The 21,297-nt window shown below is 40.7% G+C and overlaps 1 protein-coding gene across 2 annotated transcripts in view; it reads right to left on the bottom strand.

Moving 5' to 3' along the window:
* Positions 1-21,297, bottom strand: part of EXOC6 (exocyst complex component 6) — a 355,061-nt gene that overhangs the window by 241,385 nt on the left and 92,379 nt on the right. The window lies entirely within an intron of this gene.

Below are 21,297 nucleotides of genomic sequence, written 5' to 3'. Positions count from 1 at the left end.
GCCATTCACCCAAGGTCCCCTGAGAAAACAAGGTCCCCAGCAGGACCGTAGAGAACAGATAGGGGTCAGTGTGTTCTGGGGAGACTCCCAAGTATACCCACTTTTTGGCCCATCCACAAGCACTGAGCCTCTCTTTCTCTCTTAGCTTATGAATGAGGGTTTGTGACAAGGAGCTTAAGTCACCTGCCCATGGGACTAGGGGGAGTAAACTGTGAAATAAGATCATTGTGTGATTATGATTTCTGTTAGGATAAACGATCATCATATTTGTGGTCCTGATTTAACACAAATACGTTTCCCACAACATGCCCCCGCCCCACCTGCCACCACCACCCAAGCCCCAGTGAGAAAACCTCACTTCACGTGTACAGCGTAGCTTTCCTTCTGTACTAGGTGATAAACACGGTGGGTCTGGCTATGCAGGCAAGTAAGAGAATCAAGGTAGGCTTCTGTGTAGTGTAGCAGTTACATGCACAGACTCTGAAGTTGGACTGCCTGGGTTCAAATCCTACCTCTGCTACTTATTAGCTATGTGACCCTCGGCTCTTTTCTGTACCTGGAGTTTCCTTATCTACACAATAGACAAGCTCCTATCTCATAGATTTGTTGGGGAAATTAAATTAATTAATGCAAATAAGGTATTCAGAATAATGCCAGGAAAGTAAAAAGCACTTTAGAAGCATTAGTGTTATGCCATTGCTTAATAAGGAATGATGTTATGAACCACTGAGGATGATTTTTTGTTTTTTTTTTTAAATCAACTTCCTTATAATTTTGTTATGGTGAGCAGAGCTGTTCTTCTATTTCTTTTCCAGTGGACACATGTAGATGTTCCTCTGATGCTCAATGATCAGAGTTTTGAAAATGTCGATGACCATAAAAATGTTAGGAGACTACAATGCTCATATGTTTATTATGAAGTTATTTCCTGTGTACTGATCTTTATGTTTGTTCATTTATTATTCACCTCTTAAAAGAAAACTATATATTTAAGAACCTACTATGTACCAAACCCTTGAGAAGCTTACATGTCAGTAGATAAATTTCTCCTTTATTCCACTGGATTGGGGGGAGGGGGCAGAGGCGTCTGGGAGTGAGACAACTGCAGTCCACACCCAGGATGGCACACACACACACACACACACACACTTGCTGGGAGAATCCACCTCAGGGGTGACACTTGAACACAGATCTAACTGTAGAGCTCATAACCACTATGTGAGACAGCCTCCCTGGTTCATTGGAGCTTCAGAACCCAGGACCATGCTTTTTACCTGAATCCTCGAACCTTCCCTTCTGTGTGTAACCCCAGGAATAACCATCTATTTGGTCTATTCCTGGCTCCTGGAGTTTATTTTTGGGAGTGAAGAGAAGAATCAACATTAGAAAAAGAACCCCAAATCCCAGAAAAGAACCTCAAAAAAAAAAAGAATCTGATAAAACACTGCAATTTTCTTATGGTTTTCCTTCATATCTCTTTGGCTTCTCCTCAGCCTCCTTCCCAAGTTTATTTTTGTCAGTCTGTCCCTTAAATCTAGTTGTTTCCAGGAATCTGTCCCCAACTGTCTTTTCTTTTTACTCTAGACTCCTGTAAGTTCATCTTCCACTTGGGTGTTGATGAGTCCCAAATGTAGACCTACAATTGCACTTCTCTCCTAAGCTCCAGACTTGATTTCTAACCACCTACATAACGTCTCTACCAGAATAGCCTGTCACCTCGCACTTGACATTCCACATGTCCAAAACTGAACTCAGTAACTCTCTCTTAGTCCATTTGGGTTGCTCTAACAGAATACCATAGACTGGGTGACTTAAACAATAAACAATTATTTCTCACAGTCCTGGAAAACTGGAAGTCCAAGATGAAGGAGCCAGTAAATTCAGTGACTGGTGAGAGCCAGCTTCCTAGTCCATTATGGCCATCTCACAATGTCCTCACATGGTGGAAGGGGCAAAGAAGCTCTCTGGAATCTCTTTTATAAGGGCACTAATCCTATTCATGGAGGTTCTACCCTCATGACCTCATCACCTCCCAAAGGCCTTCCCTCCAAATATCATCACATTGGGGATTACATTTCAAACATAGGAATTTGAGGGGGACACAGTCTATAATACTCTCCTTCCACATTAAGCCAGTCTCCATATACCAAATACCTACCTATTAAAAATGATGTTATCCCCAAAACAGATATTCCCAAATCAATCTCTGCCTATCTCTGATCCATTAAGTCTGAACCTGGTCACCTCTGGGTCTTTGTAGCTACCATTCCCTTTATCTGGAATGCCTTTGCATCTGTCTGTTTTGTGCACAAATGTCTATGTATTCTCTAAGACTCAAAACATCCCCTCTTCAAAGCCACCCTAGGTTCTCAGACTCATGTTCACATAGGACACAATTTGGACAGAGGATGTATATATTTTATTTCCAGTACTAAACTATAAGTTCTTTGAAGACCATCTCTGAGCCTTATTCACCTTTGTAGTTCTCAGAGCACTTACTACAGGACCTCATACGTAGAAGTCATCAATGTATGTTTGCTAGAATGATCAACTAATTAACATAATAAAAACGAATCCATGTGTTTTAGAGTGGTAAGTTATTTCTTCTTCCACCCATCATTTGTCTTCAAATTTCCCATTACCTACTATCACTTTTCTGGGTTAGTCACCACTCAGAAATTTTGATATTGAAAATAGTCTGCCTCACAAAATGTTTTGGAGTATATTTGGCTTCTAAAGCCTGACACAATCTGGCTCCTTACAGGGACACCTATTGTAGAGTAAAAACTGAGCTAATGACTAATATGAATTCCTTCACTTCAAACGCCATATGATAAAAAAGAAAAGTTTCCATTTATACCAGGTTTTACAGGGTTATGGTTGAATAGGTGATCTGTATGCTTCCTTTTTACTTCTAAACACATGTGTTTCTTTGTTTCTCAGGAAGTAATCATCATGTAGCCATGGAAATCAATGAGTACAAAGGAAATGTTGCAGGGGAATAATGAAGCCGACTAACTCAACTCCACAAAAGTTGGTCACATCCTAAAATAATTAAAATACAACCATCCAAAAGTTCTTAGAGGAAGTGTTAATCGGTGCTTGGTATTTTGACAATAACTTGTACAGTATATGAGAGCATTTCAAAACTTCTTAAACATTTATAAAATGTTATCAAGATGAATGAACAAATATTTATTGAGTGACTACTATGAATGGGGCCCTTTCACATGTATTCCCTCATTTTATCATCTCAATAGCCCCATGGAATAGTTATTTTTGGTATTATTTCCATTCTACAGCTTAAAAAAAAAACTTAGATTCAGAGGTTAAATGACTTGCCCACTTGAAGGAACATGCTCTTCCCACCCATCAGAATTCATCTTAGAGATGAATGATGTCCAGTTCCCATGGTCTGAATCACAAGAAGGACTCAACTAGAACAAACCACCTCCCAGTCAACTTTCCACACTTATAAGTAAGATTCAAATGTGTCTTTCTTTGCTTTACTAAGCATTTGTAAATCATCAGCATCACATCAGTAAAACTAACACAACAGACATTCTTTTTTTTATTTTAAGTAAGCTACACCATACGTGGGGCTTGAATTCATGACAGCAAGATCAAGAGTCTCATGCTCTACAGACTGAGCCAGCTAGGCAATCCATAAGAGACAATCTTACTATTCTTTTTCATATAGATTTTGTAATGTTAAAATTTTCATAAAGGTCCAAAGTTTGTGTTATGCAGAAATTTGTTTTGTAATGATGTTACCACTGTGAAAATTAACAACAGTGGTAATAGTATTTAATTTTTATTTAGAGTCTTAAAGTAATGGAGTTTATTTTAAGGAAAACCTATGGACTCTGTCTCAATTACTTTATAAGACATACCTTATCTTTGATACAAATTATATTATTAAGTTCTATACTGTTTGGCATAAGTTTATCATGTTACCCACTTATTTTGACCAATCATATATAGCTCAACACAAAAAAGTTCCTTTAGCAAGTGTTAGGTGTATAAACTCAATTGTAAAACTTTGGCCACATCATTACTGACAGTGGCAGAAATGAATGTGTCAAATAAAACTGGGCAGATCTGCTTTATCATAAGCAACTAATCACTGTCATTTACTGAGGACCAGTTTTGTGCTTAGCACTGTGCCAGGTTTTATAAAAGAGCAGAGGAAATAACTGACAAAGTAATTGGTAGAAATTATATTAAGCTTCAGGTCACAAAAACTAGAACGGCCTTTGTTCTCTCATGTAAAAGAGTCCAAATATGGACTAGGACAGTACAGGGCAACTCCACGTCACCAGACACTCAGACTGCTTCTGTATTTCTGCTTTCTGTCTTTAGCATGTGGCTTCTACACTCAAGCTCATCTCAGAATGCAAAACACGGCTGAAGCTCCAGCCACCAAGTCCTCAATTCAGGCAGCAGGAAGGAGGGTGGGGTAAGGTCAAAAAGGAGGGAACCAGCTGTGTGTCCCCCTTACTTAGGAGTTTTCCTGGAAATCCCACCCAGCAATTTCTGCTTTTATCTCATTAATCAAGAGTTAGTCACATACCCCCATCTATCCACACATGAGGCTGGGAAAGACAGACCAAAAGATATTTGGTCACAGCGCCATTTTGAATGTAGTTAGGATTCTATTACTAAGGAAAAATGGAAAGAAAAGGGAAATGAATATAGGGGAGGGACCTACAGTTGCAGCCACCAAAGGTGAAAAAGCAGAGGGACAGAAGAGCCCGGACAAAAGATCAAAGTCTTCAAAATGGAAGAAAAACTGAGTTTGAATCTCAGCACTACTACTTAGCAGATGGAGCAGAAGCGGCAAAATCAGCTAGAAGGTGGTTTGAACCAGGGTGGTACTAACGGAGAGAGTGAGAGGCAGTCAATTTCTGAATATATTTTGAAGGTAGAGTTAACAGGATTTGTTAATGGATTAGAATGCAAGGTATCCGAGCAACAAAAGTCAAGGGTGAGCCAAGATTTTTTTGTTTAAGCCACTGGAAGAATGGAGTTGCCACTGACTGAGAAGGGAAACACCATAGGAGAAGCAGGCTCTGGATGGTGGTGGAAGGAGATCAGATGCTTGGATATTGATTAGACATCCAAGTGGAGATGTTAAGGAAGAAGTTGGACATATGGTGTGGAACACAGGGAGGTGGTACAGACTGAAGTATAAATTTAGATTTTTTTTTTTTAATTTATTTACCTGAGAGAGAGAACGGGAGACAGAGAGCATGAGAGGGGGAGGATCAGAGGGAGAAGCAGACTCCCCGCCGAGCAAGGAGCCCGATGTGGGACTCCATCCTGGGACTCCAGGATCATGACCTGAGCCGAAGGCAGTTGCTTAACCAACTGAGCCACCCAGGCGCCCTGAAGTATAAATTTAAAAGTAATTAATATATATACAGATAGAGAGACATATTTAAAGCCCTGAAATTGGGTGAGATCATCGAGGTAGTAAGTAGAGATGGAAAACAGAAGAGATCTTAGGACTGAGACCTGGGCACTCCAACACAGAGATCACAGGAACTGAAAGAACTAGACAAGAAGAATGAGAAGTAATGAGGTGGGTAGAGAATAGGGAGCATAGTGGAAACCATGTGAGGGAAGTATACATGAAAAGGGAGTACTACTTCAAATGCTCCTCATAGGTCAAGTACGATGAAGACTGAAAATCGACCACTGCATTTGCCGCACTTGCCTTGTAAGGGTGGTTTCAGTGGGGGTGGGGCTCAGAGGGGAAGAGATGAGAGAAGAATTGGAGACAGCAAGTGGATACAACTTTTTTTTTTTTTAAGATTTTATTTATTTATTTGACACAGAGAGACACAGCAAGAGAGGGAACACAAGCAGGGGGAGTGGGAGAGGGAGAAGCAGGCTTCCCGAGGAGCAGGGAGCCCGATGTGGGACTCGATCCCAGGACCCGGGATCATGACCTGAGCCGAAGGCAGACGCTTAACTGAGCCACCCAGGCACCCTAGACACAACTTTTTTGAAGAATTTTGCTGTAAAGAGGAGAGAAATGGGGAGGGATAAACTGGAAGGGGAAGGAGGATTGAGAGAGTTTGTTTTTATGATGAGAGAATACTTACACGGTACTGGGAAAGAGAGGGGGAAATTGATGCAGGACAGCGGGGAGAAGTGCCCATAGCAGTGTCTTTGACTGAGTAGGCAAGGAATGGAGTCTAGTGGATACATGAGGTTGTTAGCCTTTGTAAAGAGTACGGACAGTTCACTCAGAAGAGCAAGAGGGAAGACAGTCTATGAGCCCAGATGCTGGTAAGTGAGTAGTTGTGGTTTTGGGGCTATGGAAGTTTCCTTCTCATGGCTTCTATTTTCACAGTATATAGGAAGCAAGATCATCCTGGGGAATGTGTGGTCTAAGTTTTGAGAAGAGAAGAAAGGGTGTAAAATCATCCCCTTCCAGCGGAGCAAACGAATGAAAGGCCTAGGGAAATACAGTATGATTGCTGGGCAGCTATAAGAGTCCACTAGAGATGAGTGATCAGCATAATTTAAAATGAGACCAGTCAGCTTGATGGTGTGTTTTTCTCCAGCTTCATTCAACTGTGTGGAATGGAGTAGGGAAAAGTTGAATTTAATAAACGTTGTGGTTTAGCTAAGTAAGTTTAACCAAGTAACAGAGGGACGAGTATGTTCAAGGGAGTGATGAAAAATTTGACCACAGATTTAAGCTGAGTAAGGAGGAAAGTGAGGACATGAAAAGAGTGAGGGCCAGTGAAAATACAGTTGGATCAATGGATCTTAGGTTCCAACAGAGTTGAAGGATTGTTGGAATTCACAGAGTGTTTGAGCACCCACAAACAAATCTAAGCCTTAATGATGCCCAAAGATGCTAGAACTAAAGGGCTTGCCAGTGTGAGCTCCCACATAAACTCATCCCAAAATAAATAAATCAGCCTTCCTTAAGTGAAATAAGTCAGTCAGAGAAAGATAAATACCCTAGGATTTCACTCATATGTGGAATTTTAAAAAACAAATGAACAAAGGAAAAAGAGAGAGAAACCAAGAAATAGACTCTTAACTATAGAGAACAAACTGATGGTTACCAGAGAGGAGGTAGGTGGGGGGATGGATGAAATAGGTGATGGGGATTAAGAGGGCACTTATCATGATGAGTACTGAGTAATGTATGGAAGTGTTGAATCACTATATTGACACCAGAAACTAATATAACGCTGTATGTTAACTATACTGGAATTAAAATGTAAAAATTTAATACAATATTTAAAAAAAAATCAGTCTTCTTCCTTCTCAATCACTGACAAGAGAGAGTGACCTCATAATGTGGCATGATTAAATCCTGTTGCTGGATTCCAGATTTTCACACACTTCCTGCCATTTCCTGCAAATGGCAAAGTAGAGATTCCAGTGGGCTCTCGGACATGGCAGAATGCCAGGTCAACCAAAGAATCTCTCACTTCTGTAGCCTGAAGAGAGCTGAATATCAGATCTCAGGCTGTCTATTGTGTTCATCAGATTTCAAAGCAAGGTCACATCTGTTTTAAGCTGTTCCACAAGAGCAAGCTTGCGCTTTTTTGAGCCCCACTCTTACCTCGGGTGTGGAATGGAGCAATAAACCAGAACCTCCCTGGCCAAGCTCTTTAGACAGGAACAATGAAGAAACTAACACCTTGGACATGAGAGAAGAGGGAAAAAAAGCCCAAATCAAACATCTCAGGAAAACCATGCTTTCGGAGTGGAGTGTTAGGGCCCACTTTTCCCAGCCAGTATCAAACAAATGCTCTCCCAAGCATCTCCATATTATTGACTAACATCACAAAATATCACAGAAATCAAAAGGGCATTGACACAAGTCATGCTGAAATTCTTTCTCTTTCTCTGACACTGAAAACCCAAAGTTTCTTTTAGTGTCTAAATTAGTGACTCCATAGTCAGGCATTTTCAACTTCCCCTACACAAGTCTCTTGTCAGGATTTTAGGATTTTAAACCTTTATTTTCATTGACTAAAACAGGCCTGGAAAAGAGGAAATGCTCAATTAATAGCCTTTTTTTTTTTCCTTTCAGCTTAAAAAAGAAAAAATTTCCCAGCAATAAATATAGCACCAACTATACAGGCATTCTGAGTAAATGTGAGTTTACTTGATTATAACAAGCAAAACCAGCAAGTAATGTGTTTTGCTTTCTTGAAATTAAAAAACAAAAAAAGCGCCACTTAAAAAGTTTAAAATAAGCATCAAAAAATTTTTTTAAATAAGCATCAAACACTACTCCTCTTTCACTTTTTAGTCAAGTTCTACCATACTTAACAATACTTGTCACCCTTCACAAATCCCAGATCCTATAAAAGGCTGAACTTAGATTATAAGGTAAAGATTTGCCATCAGAGAATGGAACTGAAATAAGAATGTCCTGCTTCTGTGAGTTTAAGAAAAAGCCTTAATGGTTCTTTTTAGTGTGGGGTTTTGGGTTGAGTAGTATTTAACGCATTACACTGTCTCTCCAGTATTTGAGGGGATTAGGTTAGAGTTCATTGTGTTGACTGTCTTTTGAAAGATTAGATAGTTTAGTTAGGCTCCTACTGACCATGTAAATGTCCCAGTGTTTATTGACTGTCTGCCGTCATTATCAAAGACTGAACACAATCGACACCTTGTAAACAGAAATCCCATTATTTTTGTGGTACTGATAAGATTTACTGAGGCTTTAATTTTTTTATGATTGACTAGCCAGTTAAAAATATTAATACAGTAGAGGAGAGCATGATAAATGAGTATGTATTCAGTCAACAACCTGGCCCTTTTGTTTGGAAACTACAATCTCATTTTGCTTGTAGACGGTAGAAATAATTATCCGTACAGTACAGTGCTCTGTTTAAAAACACTTCTTAAGTACATTTGGATGTGTTACATGCATTTCTACTAATCCTTCAATGATCCAAAAAGAGTTTCACGTTTTTGTTTTGTTTTGTTTTGTTTTGTTTTATTTGAGAGAGAGAGAATGAGAGAGAGCACATGAGAGGAGGGAGGGTCAGAGGGAGAAGCAGACCCCCCGCCGAGCAAGGAGCCCGACATGGGACTCGATCCCGGGACTCCAGGACCATGACCCGAGCCGAAGGCAGTCGCTCAACCAACTGAGCCAACCAGGCGCCCCGAGTTTCACGTTTTTATAGAAAGATGTCTTAAATTTTTCAGTACACAGATAGAAAAATTCTATGGATAGTGTGATCTACTTTGGGAATATTATAAGGACTTGTTGGTTGAGTGATTTGGGCCTGTGTTTAAAAATGTTTTAATCAAAATAAAATTTGGAAAGGCATGCATAGATGTGTTGCATTTGACCACAGGTAAAAATCCGTGGCATCAATGTTATTCTGATTCTGAATTCGTTGATCTCTGCCAGGGAGTTGCCATGCAAACTTGCCCATCTCTAGTAAGGTCTGTGAAAGATGTGAAAGGTGGGTAAAGAAGTGCGCTTTCCCTGGGCACCCATATGGCAAGGCCTCAAGAAAAGATAACTTCAACAGCACTCAGTTGCACAAGAGCAAGGAGAAGCCTTGTTGCAGGAAGCACTGGACGGGATCTAACGTGCCACTGACACAGAAAGACAGACCTGGAATCAGACAACTTGGCCTGAGAGAAGTGGAAAGGGTGCCCCCCCTCCACCTTCAATTGCCTTGGAATCAAACATAAATTACCTCATGTAAAACACAGTATCTTCACAATTAAGTCCCAGCACATCAGCTCCCAGCCTTCTGGCCTCGGGCCTCTGTTTGGATGGTACCCTGCTTCCTCACTGCCTGACTTGAAACGTCACCTGCTTCCTCACCTCTTCACTCGCACGTCCAAATGTCAGCTCTTCTGTGATGTCTCTACAAACTCCCTCAAACAAATATCTCACTTGCTCCCCTGTATGCATAGATAGCTTGTCATGTCTGTGTGCCCAGCTTCCCCACATCTGTAAGCTCCTACAGGGCGGGACAAATCTTACTCTCTTTTTATAACCCAGGGTCTAGCATATACTGTGTGCTCAATAAATGTATAGGGCAGGAAGAAAGAAGACGCATACCCATGCCTTTGCTCACTCACTCGTCCACCCCCTTCTCTTCCACTATGAAGCTTAAAAACAATCAATTAAAAACCAACTGCATTTTGAAGACTTCCCCAACCAATGATCTCCCACCTCTTTAAACTCCCGTAGCACCTAAGTGAGAATTACACAATTGACACTTAACAGACTTGTGTCCTCACCTTAGCTGTGTTTTTATATCTATGTGTTATTTCCCCAACCACAATCAAAGAGCTCTTTGTGGTGGGGGCGGAGTCTTTAACCTCCTCACATCACCCACAAGGCCTAGCAGTGTTCAGTTTAGGGTCATTACCTACCTAGTGGTTGTTGATTAAGGAGGAGAGAGGTAAGGTCTGAAAGGTAACCAGGAAGGTGATTTTGACAGACTTAGTGAAGGAGGACACATTTGGGACAGCCCAGGCCTGTCCTGAGGTCAAGCAATGAGGAGCAGCAAGCAGACTGCCCCCAAATCCTCAAGCACCTCAAAAGGAGACAAAGTAAGTCCACCAAGTGTTTAAAGGGGGAGGGGGAGGCCTGCACTTAAGCTAATGACAAGCCAGAGTGTTACAAGTAGGAGCAAATGTCGACAATCAGTTGCTGGAGAAAAACCAGGCAAAGAAGAGAAAGTCAGAAAAGTGAGCACTAATTATGTGCTAAGCATCTGACATACATTCTTTTTTTTAAAACATCTTGATTGTGATATAATTCACATACCCTACAATTCAGCTATTTAGCCCAATTCAGTGCAATTCAGTGGTTTCTAGTGTATTCGGAGAGTTGTGTAAACAAAAGCACAGTCAATTTTAGAATACTCTCATCACCCCCAAAAGAAACACTGCACCCACTAGCATTCACTCCCTATTTCCCTCATAGCATCACCTTCCCACCCCCACCGCCAGCTCTAGGCAACCTCTACTCTGCTTTCTCTTTCTACAGATTTACTATTCTAGACATTTCATATATAAGGAATCATACAACATGTGGTATTTTATGACTGACTTCTTTTATTTAGCATAGATTTTAAGATTCATCTGTGTTGTAGAGAGTATCAGAACTTTATTTCTTCTTATTGCTAAATACTATTCCATTGTGTGGATATATGACATTTTATTTATCCATTCATCATTTGATGGACATTTCAATTGATTCTTGACATACACTTTCATTTTTCCCTCCCCAATACTTTTGGGGAGGTAGGTATTAGCGTTCTCATTTCAAAGATGAGTAAACTGAGCCTCAGAAAGGTTAACTACCCTGACGCTTCATGTAAATAATGGCACTGAGATTGAACCAGGTCTGCCTGAGTCCAGAGCCTCTATGTTTAATCACAACCTGTTTATTGGGCAAATAATGTCAATAGGGGGATGTAAATCATGCCAAATTCTAAGCACTCAGAGAGATCATTGATGTTCCCCATCTTTCAAGGAACTGAGCTATAAATTTTAGAATATGATAATTGTGTGACATAGCAGAAAGAACATGAGCTTTGGAGCTAGACAGTCTTGAATTTGAATCCCACATACTAGCTTCATGATTTGGGGCAGACTGTTTAACTTCCCTGGGCCTCCATCTATTCACCTATAAAAATACAGATAATTCCTACCTTGCAGGATTAAATGAGCTCATAAATATAAAGTGCCTGACATATAATAGGTAACCAAAATATGGTAGCTATTCTTAGTATTCTTTGTTTGCAGTGGTACCAAAAGCAAGTAAAATACACACACATGCACTTCCCTCATAAAGAGGAATCTGAGGAGGTTGGTTTGGGATATGCAGGAGTAAGAAATCCAGGCAGAAGTCTCCAGTGGTCGGCAGACAGAGATAAGAGGCAGGAGCTCAGGTGAGAGGTCAGGGCTAGAGATATAGACTTGGGGTTATCAGCATGGCACTGAGGGTTGAAGCTGTGACAACTATCTGGGTTGCACCAGGCAGAAAATAAAGAAATGAGTCCAATGCCTGAGCCTTGGGATGTCTACAATAAAGGCCAGAAGAAGGAATAGCAAACAGTAAGGGTTATAGAATCTGGAGGTATGTAGTTATACCAGAATAGCATTTAATTTTGGAAGCCAAAGGAGAAAATATATTCAAGAAAGGGATAAGAGATAGGGGAGAAATTTGCGAAGGTTATGTTGTAAAAACGTTTGCAATAAGAAGAACGGAGAGTAGGCCATTGCATTTTGTAGTCAGGAAGTCAATGTGACTTATATGCCGAGCATTTATCCACCCATCCATCCATTCATTCCTTGCTCATTCAGCATTCATTGAACACCTATAGCGCACCAGGCACTGGACTATGCCTCTGAGAAACACATGGAGAAAGCACAATCCCTTGCTGCACTAAGCGTGACATAAAACGGAAAGAAAGTTCAATGCTCTGAGACCCCTTTTGTGCATGAGTTGGGCCCAGCAGGAGAAACTAGCTTCATGGGACAATTGTGATAGGAGGATAGAGTTTTGGCAAATCAGGAGGAAACTGAAGGGCATGTCAAAGGCAGGCTGAATGAAGAAGGGCCTTTTAGTTTAATTTTAATAGGGGGACTAAAGAGGAGAGAAAAGAGAATGCTGAAGCATTTGGGTTCACATATTCGACACAAATGTCATCTGGAGGCTTCTTCTCTCCTTGGTTTACAGTTGGGATATTGCTAGTCGAGTCTACCAATTTTTGAAACTTGGGATGAATTTTTTAAAGTTGACACTGAATTTCAAGTGCATATAATGATCATTTCTTTCCAAGAATCTTCAAGGATACAGAATTTTTTTCTCCCAAAACTTTGAGTAAAATGCATCCTTGAAAACAGTGCACTGTGTTTATCCTTTAGTACAAGGGGACAAGTTTGTTTTGGTTTTTTTTTAAGATTTATTTTTTATTTGAGAGAGTGAATGAGAGAGAGCATGAGCTGGGGGGAGGGGGAGAGGGAGAAGCAGACTCTGCTGAGCAGGGAGCCTGATGTGGGGCTCCATTCCAGGACCCTGAGATCATGAGCTGAGCCAAAGGCAGACGCTTAACCGACTGAGCCACCCAGGCTCCCCCAAGGGGTCAAGTTTTGACCCACTGCAGAAACCACAGACTCTTCCCCCATTCCCCAACATCTAGTCAAGGTACCCCACAGCAGAGAAAGGTCAGAATATCATGGCATCATGTCTGTGGGGTACTTCCTATTTATCATTAAAACAAATACATAAAGAACAATGAATAAAAATCAATCAGAAGTTATGGATGGGAAACAAAAAATAGGCATAATAGAAATGGAAGCGCTTAAGTTAAGAAATAAAACCAGAAGTCCAAAAATCAAAAGCAAAACATTGTGACACTTAATACTAAAGGGTAAAACAAATTGAAAGAGTTCAATAAAAAATGTTAAGAAGAACTTAAACTTGAAAAATGGAATGGAGAAAAACCACAAGAATAAAAAAGACTAAATATTGACAAGCTAAACTAACAACAAAACTTTTTTTTTTTTTTAAGATTTTATTTATTTATTTGACAGAGAGAGACAGAGCGAGAGAGGGAACACAAGCAGGGGGAGCGGGAGAGGGAGAAGCAGGCTTCCCGCGGAGCAGGGAGCCCGATGCAGGGCTCGAACCCAGGACCCTGGAATCATGACCTGAGCCCAAGGCAGGCGCTTAACGACCGAGCCACCCAGGCGCCCCATGGTATCAAAACTTTTAAAACTGGATGATATGAAAATGTTAGTAACATCACGATAAACAAAAAGATGATAGGAATAGATTTTTAAAAGTCTAATCAAAATTATTCAAGGAATAAAAAAATAATAAAATGATAAGGTAAGAGAATAAAAATAGGAAATAAGAGGGTAACATCATAGGACAACTGGCAGCCGAGTGAAGTGCTCACGGGGAGTTAGCAGGGTCTCCCTCTCTCACATATCAAAGGAGGCATCAGTTAGGTTAGAGTTCACTGCAAGTAATAGGGATCCAGAATAAAAGAGGGTTGAATAACCTGGAACTGCATTTCGTTCTCATGGAACCACCCAGAGGTAAGCCCAGGCAGAGACGGTAATTCTGCTCCATGACGTCCTCAAGATCTTGGGCTCCTTCCAGCTTTCTGCCCTCCCTGCCTAGGACCCTACCCTTAGGCCTTGGCCCCATGACCCATAATGGAGCCCCAGTCTCTCCCTCCAGAAGAAGGAAATAAGAAACGGCAAAGGGCATATGCCCGTTAACTCTTGAGGAAGGTTTCCAGAACTGCCCCACAGCACTTCCACTCACATCTCACTGACGAAAACTAATTAACACTTAGCGACAAGGGACGCTGGAAGATGCGGTTTTAATTTCACAGGGCATGTGCACAGCTGCAAATTTTGTTTTGATGGAAAGTGAGACTAGATACTGAGGGTCAATTAAAACTCTCTGTCCTGGTAGGCTGCAACATCAGAACACTTCTCCCTTCCTCTCCTGAAGAATGTGCATTTATTTCGGGTGAGAGCCAATTTTAAATGTCTTTGATAACCCACATCATGCTAGAGGAATGAAGACTCCTAAAACTACATGAACAAATACTGGCATAAATATGAATGTTTCCACACACTGTGAGAAGGGTCATGATTTGATCACAAGACGCCAATGCCTTACTCGGCTCTGATATGTCAGGAATCTGAAAATGAAAGTTATTATCCAGTTGTAAAGACCCAAGTTTGCCTCTTGATACAAAAGAAGTCGTTAGATTCCTGGTTTGGTTTCTGCCTCCTATTTACTTCCCTGAGTATCTTGCCCTGAATAAGTTACCGCCCTGAATAAGTTACCCACCTGGATAAGCAGCCTTTCTCCCCATTTTACCCTTTGGGATATTGCCTGTTGGACCCAAAGAAATTGACAGAGGAACTTAGAAGAATGTACAGATCTCCCATTATGTTTCCAGCACTATATTAGTGACCAAGGAGTATCACAAAAGGAAAAACCTTTGGGTCCTCTGACAAGAAGATGCATTCATAGGGCCTCAGTTTACTTCTGCATAATAAAAGGACTGAACTGGATCTTGGTGGGGGGGGGCGGATCTAAAACTATGATCTGTATAGGCATACACTAAATAGCTGGTTAAAAAAGCCAGATTTCAGATAGATGAGTAAATTTTAATATAACAGTATGAAAACTTCAGTGACAGGATTTCAGATTCCACACTGTAATTACCCTTCAAGAAACTGTTACGTGGGGCACCTGGGTGGCTCAGTCAGTTAAGCGTCTGCCTTTGGCTCAGGTCATGATCCCAGGGTCTTGGAATCGAGCCCTAGTCAGGCTCCCTGCTGAGCAGGGAGTCTGCTTCTCCCTCTCCTTTTGCCCCTCCCCCCCACTTGTGTTCTCGCTCTCTCTCTCAAATAAATGAATAAAATCTTAAAAAAAAAAATTGTTACTTGTCCAATTTTGATGATATATCAAAAAAATCACAATTATCTGAGAATGCTATTAAAACATCCTTCCTTTTTCCAACTGCATACCTGTATGAGACCTACCAGACTTCAACCAAAACAACATATCACAACAGATTCAATCAATGCAGAAGCAGAGAAGAGAATCCATCTGTCCTTAATTAAAGCCAGATACTAAGGTGATTTGCAAAAATGTAAGATGATGGGCGCCTGGGTGACTCAGATGGTTAAGCATCTGCCTTCGGCTCAGGTCATGATCCCAGGGTCCTGGGATCGAGCCCCGCATTGGGCTCCCTGCTCAGCGGGAAGCCTGCTTCTCCCTCTCCCACTCCCCCTGCTTGTGTTCCCTCTCTCGCTGTGTCTCTCTCTGTTAAATAAATAAATAAAATCTGTAAAAAAAAAAAAAAGTAAGATGATACCATTCTTACTAAATTATTTGTTGTTGTAGGAAATATAATTATTGTTCATGAGATATATATGTTAATGTGATGGTTTTATTGTTATTTTTAAATAATAAATATTTAAATTTTTAAAACAAAAAAAAATTCAGAATCCAAGCCTTCCAACCTTCCCCCACACCACCACCACCATGAAGGCTTCTGGCAGGAATGAGTTTGGGCCTAAGAATGTCCATTCTCGATAATTCCCCCAGGGGATTCTGATGCAGGTGGGAGCTCTCTGTAGCCCCTCCCACCCCTAATTCTCTAAATAGGAAAGAAAGGAAGAGAAATACATTACTTAAAGGGCAATGGAGAGATTTCCAAATGGTACTCTTGTTTCCTCTGAGTAGATTTCAGGGCCAGTCATGTGACCTCCCCTCACGGAGTTAATGCTTCAGGTATCATGGCTTCCTCACCTGTCCTTAAACCTGCCCATCTGTCCAGGGTGCATTTAGCTATGTTTGAACTGAATGTTTCCTTTGGTAAAGCTTACCCCCATTATAGTCATTTCTCAAAGGATTTATAACCTTCAAGGTAAAGGTCCCTGAAATAGGACTCGAAGGATGATCTCCACCATAGGCTCATTAAGACCACTTCAGGTACATTAATGTCCCCAGTTCCCAGATTTATTGCAACATGGTAAAACCTCTTTTCAGAAAGCATACCCTTAGTTCCATTTATCCAGCAGGCTCTTCCAGAAAGAGATCAGAAGTAAAATGATTTGAGATAGAATCAAAGAATTCCATCTTTTTAATTAGTGTGTTAAACACAGGAACACCTAATACAAATATTTGACTATGTGGTCCAGCATTGGCTCTGAGGTCACCAGAGTAAATTTATAGGAAACTCTAAAGGCCCTCACAATAATTGTCTTGGGTTATGACTTCTCGAATTGCTCTTCATTGCCAATAGCACTGCATTTGGACATAAATAAAATTTGCTGAATTAGGGCACTGTTCTGGTTAAAATGTTTAATCTTCACTTGAACTGAGTTGTGGTCATCGAGGCCCTTTTGTTTTATGGAATAGGGTACCTTTACACAAGGTAAGTTCTTTTTACACAGCCTAATGACTCACTAATTTAAAATCCCTTTTGGATAGATGCCAGGCTTGTCTGGTCAACATGGGGGAAGGGAGGAATCTGTTTCAAAACTACTTTAGGTTAGTATAATTATACAATGCATAATTTATAATTGAACATATGTAAATGGTTTCATTACATGCTTCTGTGGGGGAAAGTTGCTAACGGCATGCTTAAACAGTATCTGCTTTGCACAGAAATCTGCCTCGAAAATGAGATTTAATATTTCATCACATGATGTTTTACATCACGGGCTCTGGATTGGTCTACATCTGATGTGCCAAATTTGTTCCTTGTCTGAAATAAGAGGCAGCTGTGCTATGGAACGAGAAGAGGAAAAGAACCTTGCACAGCCAGGACAACAAGGGGACAAAAGGACAGAGTTTGAAAAAAGGCCCAGGGAAAGGGTATGGAGTGGAAGAGTGAGTATGTGTTCCATTTCAGAGCCTCTTTAAATGGACCTCTACCTTTCTACTAAGTTTTTACTCACAGCTATCTTTTTTTTTTTTTTTAATTTAACAATTGCCTTTTGAGAGCTGTATAAGCCATTTCCAGCACACCTTTGAAGATTTATTTATTTTACAGAGACAGACAGCGAGCATAAGCAGAAGGGGCAGAGGGAAAGGGGGAAGGAGAGAGACTCTCAAGCCAACTCTGCACTGAGCACAGAGCCTGACGTGGGGCTCGATCTCACAACCCTGAGATCACGACCTGAGCTGAAACCAAGAGTCAGATGCTTAACCGAATGTGCCATCTAGGTGCCCCTCAAGGCTATCTTTAAATCCTGTATTAGGTAGAACCCTGCAATGGCTCCCTTTTACAACACACTCCTCCCATACCACCCCCTACATAGTACCTGAAAGTCTTTGCATCTCCAGGGCTCAACCAAGTGCCTGGCACTTGGTAGATACTCATTAAAGATTTGTTGAATGAATGGATAGGTAGATGGAAAGAATAGAGAACCATCAATTTAACACATCTTTTAAAGTACAGATCTCCTTATGAAGGTTAGCAGTCTCTTGGTTATTGTCATGAATGGGTATGGATTGGATTAATTTCATTCCTTGGGAGAAATTTAAGTGATGAAGAATTCTGGAGTATGAGACACTAGCAGAGAAGTGAGGAGAAGGCAGGCCTGGTTCAGGACATCAGTGAGCAGCCAGAAGCAACAGGAGGGCTCTGAGTACCTGGAGGATGGGGGTGAGGGTGTGAAGAATCCAAGTGAATCTTCCAAATTGGGATCACATCATTGTTCTGGTTGAACATATCTCTCCTAGACTTTAAGAAAATTACTTTCTTTCTGTTCTACCCCAAGTTCAAGCTCCTGAGAAGTCAAGTTATCCTCTAGCAAAGAAACGCTTGCAATTACTTATTTTGAGCATCTCGGGGAAATGGCGTAGCTCTAAGAGAGGGATTGGGAAGTCAAAGAGGCATCAGCAGTGGCTCTCAGCCATAAAATTTGAACAATTTATTTCATTTCCCAATCTCTGACAGACTTGCCATCCTCCTCTCTGAAAATGATGTTATTTTCACCATCAAAAAGAGGTCATTGCATTTATAGTTGTTCTAGTAATAACAAGAGTAAATTAGAAAAAGCCTGTCCATTGATGGGGAAATAGTTAAATTATAGACTACTATGCAACAGATTAAAAGAATGAGGTTGATAAATCTACCAACATGAAGAGTTCTCAAAGCCACATTTTTAAATGAGAAAAGCAAATTGGGAAAAATATGCTATCTCACTAATTTTTGAAAAACACACATCTCAACACTATATTTCTGGATGTATGCATATATGTAAAATAATACAAATAGATCAGAAGCACCACACTGCTAACACACTGCTCTTGGAGAGGGGATTAGGACCAGTCAAAGGAAAATGGATCAAAGGTAACTTTTGTGGGGTGCCTGGGTGGCTCATTTGGTTGAGTGTCCAACTGTTGATTTTGGCTCAGGTCATGATCTCAGGGTTGTGGGATCAAGCCCCATGTCAGGCTCCAGGCTCGGTGGGGAACTGCTTGAGATTCTCTCTCCCTCTTCCTCTGCCCCTCCCCCTGCTCAAGTGCATGTGCTTGTGCTCTCACTCTCTCTCTCAAATAAATAAATAAATCTTGGGGGGGAAAAGGTAACTTTTGCTTTAATTGTATCAGTGCTGGAGACAAAAGAAAAAAAAATCAAATTATGGCTTTTCCTCTGGAAAAATAAAAGGGGCGATAGACATTCACCAATCACTCATTCACATTCTGGTGGGCCTCTCATACCCTTGACCTACTGAGTCATTATCTCCAAAGGCTAGAAAGAGCACAGTCCATGTTTCTGTTGTAAAGTACAGTTACTACACATAGCTAATGAGCTCTTGAAATGTGGCTAGTCCAAACTGAAATCGGTTGTAAGTCTAAAAATACACTCCAGAATTCAAAGATTTAGTTTTAAAAAAAAGTAAAACATCTCATTATTAATTGTGTATATTGATTACATGTTGAAATTATATATTAAATAAAAAAATTATTTAAATTAATTTTATTCATTTATCTTACTTTTTTTAAAAGATTTTATTTATTCATTCGAGACACAGAGATAGAAAGAGAGAGAGAGCATGAGCATGGGGAGAGGCAGAGGGAGAAACAGGCTCCCCGCTGAGCCAGGAGCCAGATGTGGGGCTCGATCCCAGGACCATGGGATCATGACCAGAGCTGAAGGCAGATGCTTAACCATCTGAGCCACCCAGGCGCCCCTCATTTATTTTACTTTTTAAAATGTGACTACTACAGGGATGCCTGGGTCGTTCAGTCAGTTAAGTGTCTGCCTTTGGCTCAGGTCATGATCTCAGGGTCCTGGGATCAAGTCCTATATCAGGCTCCTTGCTCAGTGGGAAGCCTGCTTCTCCCTCAGCCTGCCCCTCCCCCTGCTTGTGCTCTCTCTCTCTCTCTCTCTGTCAAATAAATAAAATCTTTAAAAAAATAAAATAAAGGGGCACCTGGGTGGCTCAGTCGTTAAGCGTCTGCCTTCAGCTCAGGTCATGATCCCTGGGTCCTGAGATCGAGCCCCACATCGGGCTCCCTGCTCCGCGGGGAGTTTGCTTCTCCCTCTCCCACTCCCCCTACTTGTGTTCCCTATCTCGCTGTGTCTCTCTCTGTCAAATAAATAAATAAAATCTTAAAAATAAATAAATAAAATCTTAAAAATAAGTAAATAAAAATAAATAAATAAAAAGTAAAATAAAATAAAATGTGACTACTATAAGATTTTAAGTTACATCATATAGCTTATGTTACATTTCTCTTGAATGGTGGCTGGTCTAGGTGATGAAAATTTTAAACATGCCAATACCTGAATAATCCTACTAAATTTATATGGTAAATATTTTTTTTCTATCTAAGAAAATTTTCTAAGCAAATCTAAGATGTGTGCTTCATCAACTTTCGATCCATTTTGGCTGGTTTACATTCAAAACATAACACTGAGTAGATATCTCCAAGACTTCATACTGAGCTTCAGTTTCTCCATCTGTAACACTACCTTGTAGGATGATAGTGAAGATTACAAGAGATCACCTATTTAAGGTTCTTGGTCTGGAATTATCTAAATGTGAAATCATCTTTGGGCTGGAAGTAGAAACCAAATTATCCTCCACTTCTCCCAGCCATTCACATTCAATGATCCTCTCTTTTTTTTTTTTTTCTTTTTTTAGAGAGGAGAATGGAGGGGCACAGGGAGAGGGAGAAAGAGAATCTTAAGCAGGCTACTTGCCCAGTGGGGAACCCAACAGGGGCTGCTGTAGGATTCCTTTATTTATTTTTTAAATTTGTATTTATTTATTTATTTATTTCAGAGAGAGAGCACGCATACATGTGCACGAGCGAGCGGGGTTGGGGGGACAGGGCAGAAGGAGAGGGAGAGAGAGAATCTAAAGCATACTCCATGCTGAGCAGGGAGCCAACACGAGGTTCGATCCCACAACCCTGAGATTATGACCTGAGCTGAAATCAACAGTCAGACACTTAACTGACTGAGCCACCCAGGTGTCCCTCAATGACCCTTCTAAGGACTAATAAATGTAAATGCCCTCATTCTCCTTCCTCAATTCAGTACCAAAAAGACACTCATTCAACTCTTGATTGTTCCACGCCGATTTTTCAATTTTTTTTTTTCAAATTCACTCCACTTAATTTATTATCTATTTCTGTTTTGGGGGTTTTTTTTTCCACTTCCGGGTTTCTTCAAGCTTTTTCAACATATTCTTCTAAAATTAACACCTCATTCTCAAACCTCTTCATTTTCTCAGCAACCTCCCCCAGGTGACCACCTTCTCCCCTCTGCC

This window comes from Mirounga angustirostris, unplaced genomic scaffold (assembly GCF_029215605.1).
Source record: "Mirounga angustirostris isolate CCGP_5_RB_7025 unplaced genomic scaffold, mMirAng1.0.hap1 SCAF_6, whole genome shotgun sequence".
Classification (NCBI taxonomy): domain Eukaryota; kingdom Metazoa; phylum Chordata; class Mammalia; order Carnivora; family Phocidae; genus Mirounga; species Mirounga angustirostris.
The sequence above is the reverse complement of the archived record's forward strand: the minus strand, read 5'-3'. Positions and strand labels throughout refer to the sequence as shown.